We start from the raw sequence: 10,000 nt of genomic DNA, 5'->3' as shown, positions 1-10,000 counted from the left end.
AATCGGTCAGTGGTTATGTGTGCTGCGGTGCTGCGGTGCCGGCCAACGCTCAGAGGTCGACCCGCAGGCCGAAGGAACCGTCCACCCGAACACCCCGGCGCGAGGCCGGGGCCGGCAGGGGCCCTCCGATGGCGGGTCATGATTGCCAATCGGTCAGTGGTTGTGTGTGTTGCGGTGGGGCCGGGAGGACCGCTCCTCCTGCGTCGGTCCCCGGGTCATGGGAAGTGCCGTGTGGCGGTGGTGGGGCCGGGAGGACCGCTCCTCCTGCGTCGGACCCGAGTCATGGGAAGTGCCGTGTGGCGGGGCCGGGAGGACCGCTCCTCCTGCGTCGGACCCGAGTCATAGGAAGTGCCGTGTGGCGGGGCCGGGAGGACCGCTCCTCCTGCGTCGGACCCGAGTCATAGGAAGTGCCGTGTGGCGGGGCCGGGAGGACCGCTCCTCCTGCGTCGGACCCGAGTCATAGGAAGTGCCGTGTTGCGCTGGTGGGGCCGTGCCCGCCAACAGCCTTCAGTGGTCGGATACCACGTTTGCAAGCTCCCCGCTGGAATGGGGACTTAGAAGAAATGAGGGGAAAATTCCCCCGGAGCTCCGTGCCTGAGGGCGGGCTGTGAGCCGCGCCGCGTCCGCCAACAGCCTTCCATGGTCGGACACCATTGTTCGCAAGTTGCCCGCTGGAATGGGCACATAGAAGAAATTTCGAGGATAACATCCACCAGAGCGCCAGGGCGGCCGTTATTGCAGTATGCGTCCGCCTGGCAGCTCTCTTCCGCGGGAACCATTGGGCAATTTCTTTCACGGAGGTGGACATAGAAGAATTTTTGTTTCTAAAAACGTGGTTCCTAAAAATGTGCCCCAGGTGTTTTGGAAAACCCGGGTAAACCTGGGAAGTAGGCAAATGACCCTCTGACTAGGGGTAAAAACGTTTGCCTACTGCAGCGCCCCTAATGCAATTCGGCGGAACTGCAACGCCCCTGGTCGCCTAAACGCTACCCCTGGTCGCCTAAACCTCACCCCTGGTCGCCTAAACCTCACCCCTGGTCGCCTAAAAGTCACCCCTGGTCGCCTAAATTGTCAACCCCTGGTCACCTAAATTGTCAACCCCTGGTCGCCTAAAGGGGACTTAGAAGAAATGAGGGGGCAAATTCCCCCGGAGCTCCGTGCCTGAGGGCGGGCTGTGAGCCGCGCCGCGTCCGCCAACAGCCTTCAGTGGTCGGATACAATGTATGAAAGTTCCCCGCTGGAAAGGGGACTTAGAAGAAATGAGGCAAATTTCCCCGGAGCTCCGTGCCTGAGGGCGGGCTGTGAGCCGCGCCGCGCCCGCCAACAGCCTTCAGTGGTCGGATACAATGTTTGAAAGTTCCCCGCTGGAAAGGGGACTTAGAAGAAATGAGGCAAATTTCCCCGGAGCTCCGTGCCTGAGGGCGGGCTGTGAGCCGCGCCGCGCCCGCCAACAGCCTTCAGTGGTCGGATACAATGTTTGAAAGGTCCCCGCTGGAAAGGGGACTTAGAAGAAATGAGCCAAATTTCCCCGGAGCTCCGTGCCTGAGGGCGGGCTGTGAGCCGCGCCGCGTCCGCCAACAGCCTTCAGTGGTCGGATACAATGTTTCAAAGTTCCCCGCTGGAAAGGGGACTTAGAAGAAATTTGTAAAAATTCACCCGGAGCTCCGTGCCTGAGGGCCGGCTATGAGCCGCGCCGTGCCCGCCAACAGCCTTCCACGGTCGGATACAATGTTTCAAAGTTCCCCGCTGGAAAGGGGACTTAGAAGGAATTTGTCAAATTCACCCGGAGCTCCGTGCCTGAGGGCCGGCTATGAGCCGCGCCGTGCCCGCCAACAGCCTTCCACGGTCGGATACAATGTTTGAAAGTTCCCCGCTGGAAAGGGGACTTAGAAGAAATGAGGGGGAAATTCCCCCGGAGCTCCGTGCCTGAGGGCGGGCTGTGAGCCGCGCCGCGTCCGCCAACAGCCTTCAGTGGTCGGATACAATGTTTGAAAGGTCCCCGCTGGAAAGGGGACTTAGAAGAAATGAGGCAAATTTCCCCGGAGCTCCGTGCCTGAGGGCGGGCTGTGAGCCGCGCCGCGCCCGCCAACAGCCTTCAGTGGTCGGATACAATGTTTGAAAGTTCCCCGCTGGAAAGGGGACTTAGAAGAAATGAGGCAAATTTCCCCGGAGCTCCGTGCCTGAGTGCGGGCTGTGAGCCGCGCCGCGTCCGCCAACAGCCTTCCTTTGGTCGGATACAATGTTTGAAAGGTCCCCGCTGGAAAGGGGACTTAGAAGAATTGAGTAAAATTCACCCGGAGCTCCGTGCCCGAGGGCCGGCTATGAGCCGCGCCGTGCCCGCCAACAGCCTTCCACGGTCGGATACAATGTTTCAAAGTTCCCCGCTGGAAAGGGGACTTAGAAGAAATTTGTAAAATTCACCCGGAGCTCCGTGCCCGAGGGCCGGCTATGAGCCGCGCCGCGCCCGCCAACAGCCTTCCTTTGGTCGGATACAATGTTTCAAAGTTCCCCGCTGGAAAGGGGACTTAGAAGAAATTTGTAAAATTCACCCGGAGCTCCGTGCCCGAGGGCCGGCTATGAGCCCCGCCGCGCCCGCCAACAGCCTTCCTTTGGTCGGATACAATGTTTCAAAGTTCCCCGCTGGAAAGGGGACTTAGAAGAAATTTGTGAAAATTCACCCGGAGCTCCGTGCCCGAGGGCCGGCTATGAGCCGCGCCGTGCCCGCCAACAGCCTTCCACGGTCGGATACAATGTTTCAAAGTTCCCCGCTGGAAAGGGGACTTAGAAGAAATTTGTGAAAATTCACCCGGAGCTCCGTGCCCGAGGGCCGGCTATGAGCCCCGCCGTGCCCGCCAACAGCCTTCCACGGTCGGATACAATGTTTCAAAGTTCCCCGCTGGAAAGGGGACTTAGAAGAAATTTGTGAAAATTCACCCGGAGCTCCGTGCCCGAGGGCCGGCTATGAGCCCCGCCGTGCCCGCCAACAGCCTTCCACGGTCGGATACAATGTTTCAAAGTTCCCCGCTGGAAAGGGGACTTAGAAGAAATTTGTGAAAATTCACCCGGAGCTCCGTGCCTGAGGGCCGGCTATGAGCCGCGCCGTGCCCGCCAACAGCCTTCCACGGTCGGATACAATGTTTCAAAGTTCCCCGCTGGAAAGGGGACTTAGAGGAAATTTGTGAAAATTCACCCGGAGCTCCGTGCCTGAGGGCCGGCTATGAGCCGCGCCGTGCCCGCCAACAGCCTTCCACGGTCGGATACAATGTTTCAAAGTTCCCCGCTGGAAAGGGGACTTAGAAGAAATTTGTGAAAATTCACCCGGAGCTCCGTGCCTGAGGGCCGGCTATGAGCCGCGCCGTGCCCGCCAACAGCCTTCCACGGTCGGATACAATGTTTCAAAGTTCCCCGCTGGAAAGGGGACTTAGAGGAAATTTGTGAAAATTCACCCGGAGCTCCGTGCCTGAGGGCCGGCTATGAGCCGCGCCGTGCCCGCCAACAGCCTTCCACGGTCGGATACAATGTTTCAAAGTTCCCCGCTGGAAAGGGGACTTAGAAGAAATTTGTAAAAATTCACCCGGAGCTCCGTGCCCGAGGGCCGGCTATGAGCCCCGCCGTGCCCGCCAACAGCCTTCCACGGTCGGATACAATGTTTCAAAGTTCCCCGCTGGAAAGGGGACTTAGAAGAAATTTGTGAAAATTCACCCGGAGCTCCGTGCCTGAGGGCCGGCTATGAGCCGCGCCGTGCCCGCCAACAGCCTTCCACGGTCGGATACAATGTTTCAAAGTTCCCCGCTGGAAAGGGGACTTAGAGGAAATTTGTGAAAATTCACCCGGAGCTCCGTGCCTGAGGGCCGGCTATGAGCCGCGCCGTGCCCGCCAACAGCCTTCCACGGTCGGATACAATGTTTCAAAGTTCCCCGCTGGAAAGGGGACTTAGAAGAAATTTGTAAAAATTCACCCGGAGCTCCGTGCCCGAGGGCCGGCTATGAGCCGCGCCGTGCCCGCCAACAGCCTTCCACGGTCGGATACAATGTTTCAAAGTTCCCCGCTGGAAAGGGGACTTAGAAGAAATTTGTGAAAATTCACCCGGAGCTCCGTGCCTGAGGGCCGGCTATGAGCCGCGCCGTGCCCGCCAACAGCCTTCCACGGTCGGATACAATGTTTCAAAGTTCCCCGCTGGAAAGGGGACTTAGAAGAAATTTGTGAAAATTCACCCGGAGCTCCGTGCCCGAGGGCCGGCTATGAGCCGCGCCGTGCCCGCCAACAGCCTTCCACGGTCGGATACAATGTTTCAAAGTTCCCCGCTGGAAAGGGGACTTAGAAGAAATTTGTGAAAATTCACCCGGAGCTCCGTGCCTGAGGGCCGGCTATGAGCCGCGCCGTGCCCGCCAACAGCCTTCCACGGTCGGATACAATGTTTCAAAGTTCCCCGCTGGAAAGGGGACTTAGAAGAAATGAGGGGGAAATTTCCCCCGGAGCTCCGTGCCCGAGGGCCGGCTATGAGCCGCGCCGTGCCCGCCAACAGCCTTCCACGGTCGGATACAATGTTTCAAAGTTCCCCGCTGGAAAGGGGACTTAGAAGAAATTTGTAAAAATTCACCCGGAGCTCCGTGCCTGAGGGCCGGCTATGAGCCGCGCCGTGCCCGCCAACAGCCTTCCACGGTCGGATACAATGTTTCAAAGTTCCCCGCTGGAAAGGGGACTTAGAAGAAATTAGGCAACTTTCCCCGGAGCTCCATGCCTGAGTGCGGGCTGTTTGCCGCGCCGTGCCCGCCAACAGCCTTCAGTGGTCGGATACAATGTTTCAAAGTTCCCCGCTGGAAAGGGGACTTAGAAGAAATTATGAATATTTTTGTTTCTAAAAACGTGATCCCTGAAAATGTGCCCCAGGTGTTTTGGAAAACCCGGGTAAACCTGGGAAGTAGGCAAATGACCCTCTGACTAGGGGGGAAGAACGTTTGCCTACTGCAGCGCCCCTAATGCAATTCGGCGGAACTGCAACGCCCCTGGTCGCCTAAACGCTACCCCTGGTCGCCTAAAAGCTACCCCTGGTCGCCTAAAAGCTACCCCTGGTCGCCTAAAAGCTACCCCTGGTCGCCTAAACGCTACCCCTGGTCGCCTAAACGCTACCCCTGGTCGCCTAAACGCTTCCCCTGGTCACCTAAACGCTTCCCCTGGTCACCTAAACGCTACCCCTGGTCGCCTAAACGCTACCCCTGGTCGCCTAACTGACCCCTCGTGTGTGGGGATCAACGTTTGCCTACTAGGGCGTCCTCCGGCGGCCTCTCGGCAGTACTGCAGGCCCATTTTAGCCGAGCCCATTGAAATGAATGGGGGAATTTTATACGTTTTTGCCTTTTTTTCCCCCCTCGTTCTTTTTGTATTTATTCATTTATTTCAACTTTTACCGACTCAACCGCCCTCCGGCGTGCCCTCGGCGGTCCCGCAAGCCCAATTCGGCCGAGCCCATTGAAATGAATGGGGGAATTTTATACGTTTTTGCCTTTTTCCCCCCCCCCTCGTTCTTTTTGTATTTATTCATTTATTTCAACTTTTACCGACTCAACCGCCCTCCGGCGTGCCCTCGGCGGTCCCGCAAGCCCAATTCGGCCGAGCCCATTGAAATGAATGGGGGAATTTTATACGTTTTTGCCTTTTTTTTCCCCCCCTCGTTCTTTTTGTATTTATTCATTTATTTCAACTTTTACCGACTCAACCGCCCTCCGGCGTGCCCTCGGCGGTCCCGCAAGCCCAATTCGGCCGAGCCCATTGAAATGAATGGGGGAATTTTATACGTTTTTGCCTTTTTTTTCCCCCCCTCGTCCTTTTTGTATTTATTCATTTATTTCAACTTTTACCGACTCAACCGCCCTCCGGCGTGCCCTCGGCGGTCCCGCAAGCCCAATTCGGCCGAGCCCATTGAAATGAATGGGGGAATTTTATACGTTTTTGCCTTTTTTTTCCCCCCCTCGTCCTTTTTGTATTTATTTACTTATTTCAACCTTTACCGACTTAGGGGCCGCTTTGCACCGCCTGTGCCCGGGGAAGGTGCTCCTATTCGGGCCAAGTGTGACACACGCCCGCCCTCCTCCTCCGGAGCTTCCATTAGGGTAGACTTAGGGGCCGCTTGGCACCGCCTGTGCCCGGGGAAGGTGCTCATATTCGGCTTCACTGTCAGGCAGCATGCACTCCTCCTCCGGAGCTTCCATTTGGGCAAACTTAGGGGCCGCTTGGCACCGCCCGTGCCCGGGGAAGGTGCTCCTATTCGGGCCAAGTGTGACACACGCCCGCACTCCTCCTCCGGAGCTTCCATTTGGGCAAACTTAGGGGCCGCTTGGCACCGCCTGTGCCCGGGGAAGGTGCTCATATTCGGCTTCACTGTCACACAGCATGCACTCCTCCTCCGGAGCTTCCATAAGGGCAAACTTAGGGGCCGCTTGGCACCGCCTGTGCCCGGGGAAGGTGCTCATATTCGGCTTCACTGTCACACAGCGTGCACTCCTCCTCCGGAGCTTCCATTTGGGCAAACTTAGGGGCCGCTTGGCACCGTCTGTGCCCGGGGAAGGTGCTCATATTCGGGCCAAGTGTGACACACGCCCGCACTCCTCCTCCGGAGCTTCCATGAGGGTAGACTTAGGGGCCGCTTGGCACCGCCTGTGCCCGGGGAAGGTGCTCATAGTCGGCTTCACTGTCAGGCAGCATGCACTCCTCCTCCGGAGCTTCCATTTGGGCAAACTTAGGGGCCGCTTGGCACCGTCTGTGCCCGGGGAAGGTGCTCATATTCGGGCCAAGTGTGACACACGCCCGCACTCCTCCTCCGGAGCTTCCATTTGGGCAAACTTAGGGGCCGCTTGGCACCGCCTGTGCCCGGGGAAGGTGCTCATATTCGGGCCAAGTGTGACACACGCCCGCACTCCTCCTCCGGAGCTTCCATTTGGGCAAACTTAGGGGCCGCTTGGCACCGCCTGTGCCCGGGGAAGGTGCTCATATTCGGGCCAAGTGTGACACACGCCCGCACTCCTCCTCCGGAGCTTCCATAAGGGCAAACTTAGGGGCCGCTTGGCACCGCCTGTGCCCGGGGAAGGTGCTCATAGTCGGCTTCACTGTCAGGCAGCATGCACTCCTCCTCCGGAGCTTCCATTTGGGCAAACTTAGGGGCCGCTTGGCACCGTCTGTGCCCGGGGAAGGTGCTCATATTCGGCTTCACTGTCAGGCAGCATGCACTCCTCCTCCGGAGCTTCCATTTGGGCAAACTTAGGGGCCGCTTGGCACCGCCCGTGCCCGGGGAAGGTGCTCCTATTCGGGCCAAGTGTGACACACGCCCGCACTCCTCCTCCGGAGCTTCCATTTGGGCAAACTTAGGGGCCGCTTGGCACCGCCTGTGCCCGGGGAAGGTGCTCATATTCGGCTTCACTGTCACACAGCATGCACTCCTCCTCCGGAGCTTCCATAAGGGCAAACTTAGGGGCCGCTTGGCACCGTCTGTGCCCGGGGAAGGTGCTCATATTCGGCTTCACTGTCAGGCAGCATGCACTCCTCCTCCGGAGCTTCCATTTGGTCAAACTTAGGGGCCGCTTGGCACCGTCTGTGCCCGGGGAAGGTGCTCATATTCGGGCCAAGTGTGACACACGCCCGCACTCCTCCTCCGGAGCTTCCATGAGGGTAGACTTAGGGGCCGCTTGGCACCGCCTGTGCCCGGGGAAGGTGCTCCTATTCGGCTTCACTGTCATGCAGCATGCACTCCTCCTCCGGAGCTTCCATTTGGGCAAACTTAGGGGCCGCTTGGCACCGTCTGTGCCCGGGGAAGGTGCTCCTATTCGGCTTCACTGTCACACAGCATGCACTCCTCCTCCGGAGCTTCCATAAGGGCAAACTTAGGGGCCGCTTGGCACCGTCTGTGCCCGGGGAAGGTGCTCCTATTCGGCTTCACTGTCATGCAGCATGCACTCCTCCACCGGAGCTTCCATTTGGGCAAACTTAGGGGCCGCTTGGCACCGCCTGTGCCCGGGGAAGGTGCTCCTATTCGGGCCAAGTGTGACACACGCCCGCACTCCTCCTCCGGAGCTTCCATTTGGGCAAACTTAGGGGACGCTTGGCACCGCCCGTGCCCGGGGAAGGTGCTCATATTCGGGCTAAGTGTGACAGACGCCGGCCTATTACCCCCGGAGCGATGGAGCTGGGGGCGCTCGCTCCCCGCCCGTGCCCGGGGAAGGTGCTCCTCTCCGGCCTAAGTGTGGCAGACGCCGGCCTATTACCCCCAGAGCGATGGAGCTGGGGGGCGCTCGCTCCCCGCCCGTGCCCGGGGAAGGTGCTCCTCTCCGGGCTAAGTGTGGCAGACGCCGGCCTATTACCCCCGGGGCGATGGAGCTGGGGGGCGCTCGCTCCCTGCCTGTGCCCGGGGAAGGTGCTCATTTCCGGGCTAAGTGTGGCAGACGCCGGCCTATTACCCCCGGAGCGATGGAGCTGGGGGGCGCTCGCTCCCTGCCTGTGCCCGGGGAAGGTGCTCATTTCCGGGCTAAGTGTGGCAGACGCCGGCCTATTACCCCCGGAGCGATGGAGCTGGGGGGCGCTCGCTCCCTGCCTGTGCCCGGGGAAGGTGCTCCTCTCCAGCCCCAGGTCGCCTAACCCCCTTACCCCTGGTCACCTAAACCCCTTACCCCTGGTCGCCTAAGTGGCCCACCCCTGGTCACCTAAACGTCCCACCCCTGGTCGCCTAAACCCCTTACCCCTGGTCACCTAAACGGCCTACCCCTGGTCACCTAAACGGCCCACCCCTGGTCGCCTAAGCGGCCCACCCCTGGTCGCCTAAGTGGCCCACCCCTGGTCGCCTAAGTTGCCCACCCCTGGTCGCCTAAGTGGCCCACCCCTGGTCGCCTAAGTGGCCCACCCCTGGTCGCCTAAGTGGCCCACCCCTGGTCGCCTAAGTGGCCCACCCCTGGTCGCCTAAGTGGCCCACCCCTGGTCACCTAAACGTCCAACCCCTGGTCGCACTTAGTGCAATTCGGCCCACCTCGCGTCCGGGGGGAGGCCATCCTCTTCGGCCTGACTTTCACGGACGCCGGCCTGTCTCCTCCGGAGCCTCCACGCGGTTGAACTTAGGGGCCACTCGGCCCACCTCGCGTCCGGGGGGAGGCCATCCTCTTCGGCCTAACTTTCACCAACGCCGGCCCCCAGTCTCCTGTTGGACTTAGTGCAAATTCTTACTCACGCCCTTACCCCTGGTCACCTAACCAGGGGCAGGTCCCCCGCACCTCGCGTCCGGGAGAAGGCCGTCCTCTTCGGCCTGACTTTCACGAACGCCGGGCCGTCCCCGACGGAGCATCCACACGGTCGAACTTGAGGGCCACTCGGCCCAACTTGTGTCCGGGAGAAGGCCGTCCTCTTCGGCCTGACTTTCACGAACGCCGGGCCGTCCCCGACGGAGCATCCACATGGTCGAACTTGAGGGCCACTCGGCCCAACTTGTATCCGGGAGAAGGCCGTCCTCTTCGGCCTGACTTTCACGAACGCCGGGCCGTCCCCGACGGAGCATCCACACGGTCGAACTTGAGGGCCACTCGGCCCAACTTGTATCCGGGAGAAGGCCGTCCTCTTCGGCCTGACTTTCACGAACGCCGGGCCGTCCCCGACGGAGCATCCACACGGTTGAACTTGAGGGCCACTCGGCCCAACTTGTGTCCGGGAGAAGGCCGTCCTCTTCGGCATGACTTTCACGAACGCCGGGCCGTCCCCGACGGAGCATCCACGCGGTTGAACTTGAGGGCCACTCGGCCCAACTTGTATCCGGGAGAAGGCCGTCCTCTTCGGCCTGACTTTCACGAACGCCGGCCCCAGTCTCCTCCGGAGCCTCCACACGGTCGAACTTGAGGGCCACTCGGCCCAACTTGTGTCCGGGAGAAGGCCGTCCTCTTCGGCCTGACTTTCACGAACGCCGGGCCGTCCCCGACGGAGCATCCACATGGTCGAACTTGAGGGCCACTCGGCCCAACTTGTATCCGGG

The sequence above is a fragment of the Idiotropiscis lumnitzeri genome, unplaced genomic scaffold, assembly GCF_059441095.1.
Source record: "Idiotropiscis lumnitzeri isolate Australia: NSW breed Sydney's pygmy pipehorse unplaced genomic scaffold, RoL_Ilum_1.0 HiC_scaffold_263, whole genome shotgun sequence".
Classification (NCBI taxonomy): Eukaryota; Metazoa; Chordata; class Actinopteri; order Syngnathiformes; family Syngnathidae; genus Idiotropiscis; species Idiotropiscis lumnitzeri.
This window is presented reverse-complemented; position numbering follows the sequence as displayed.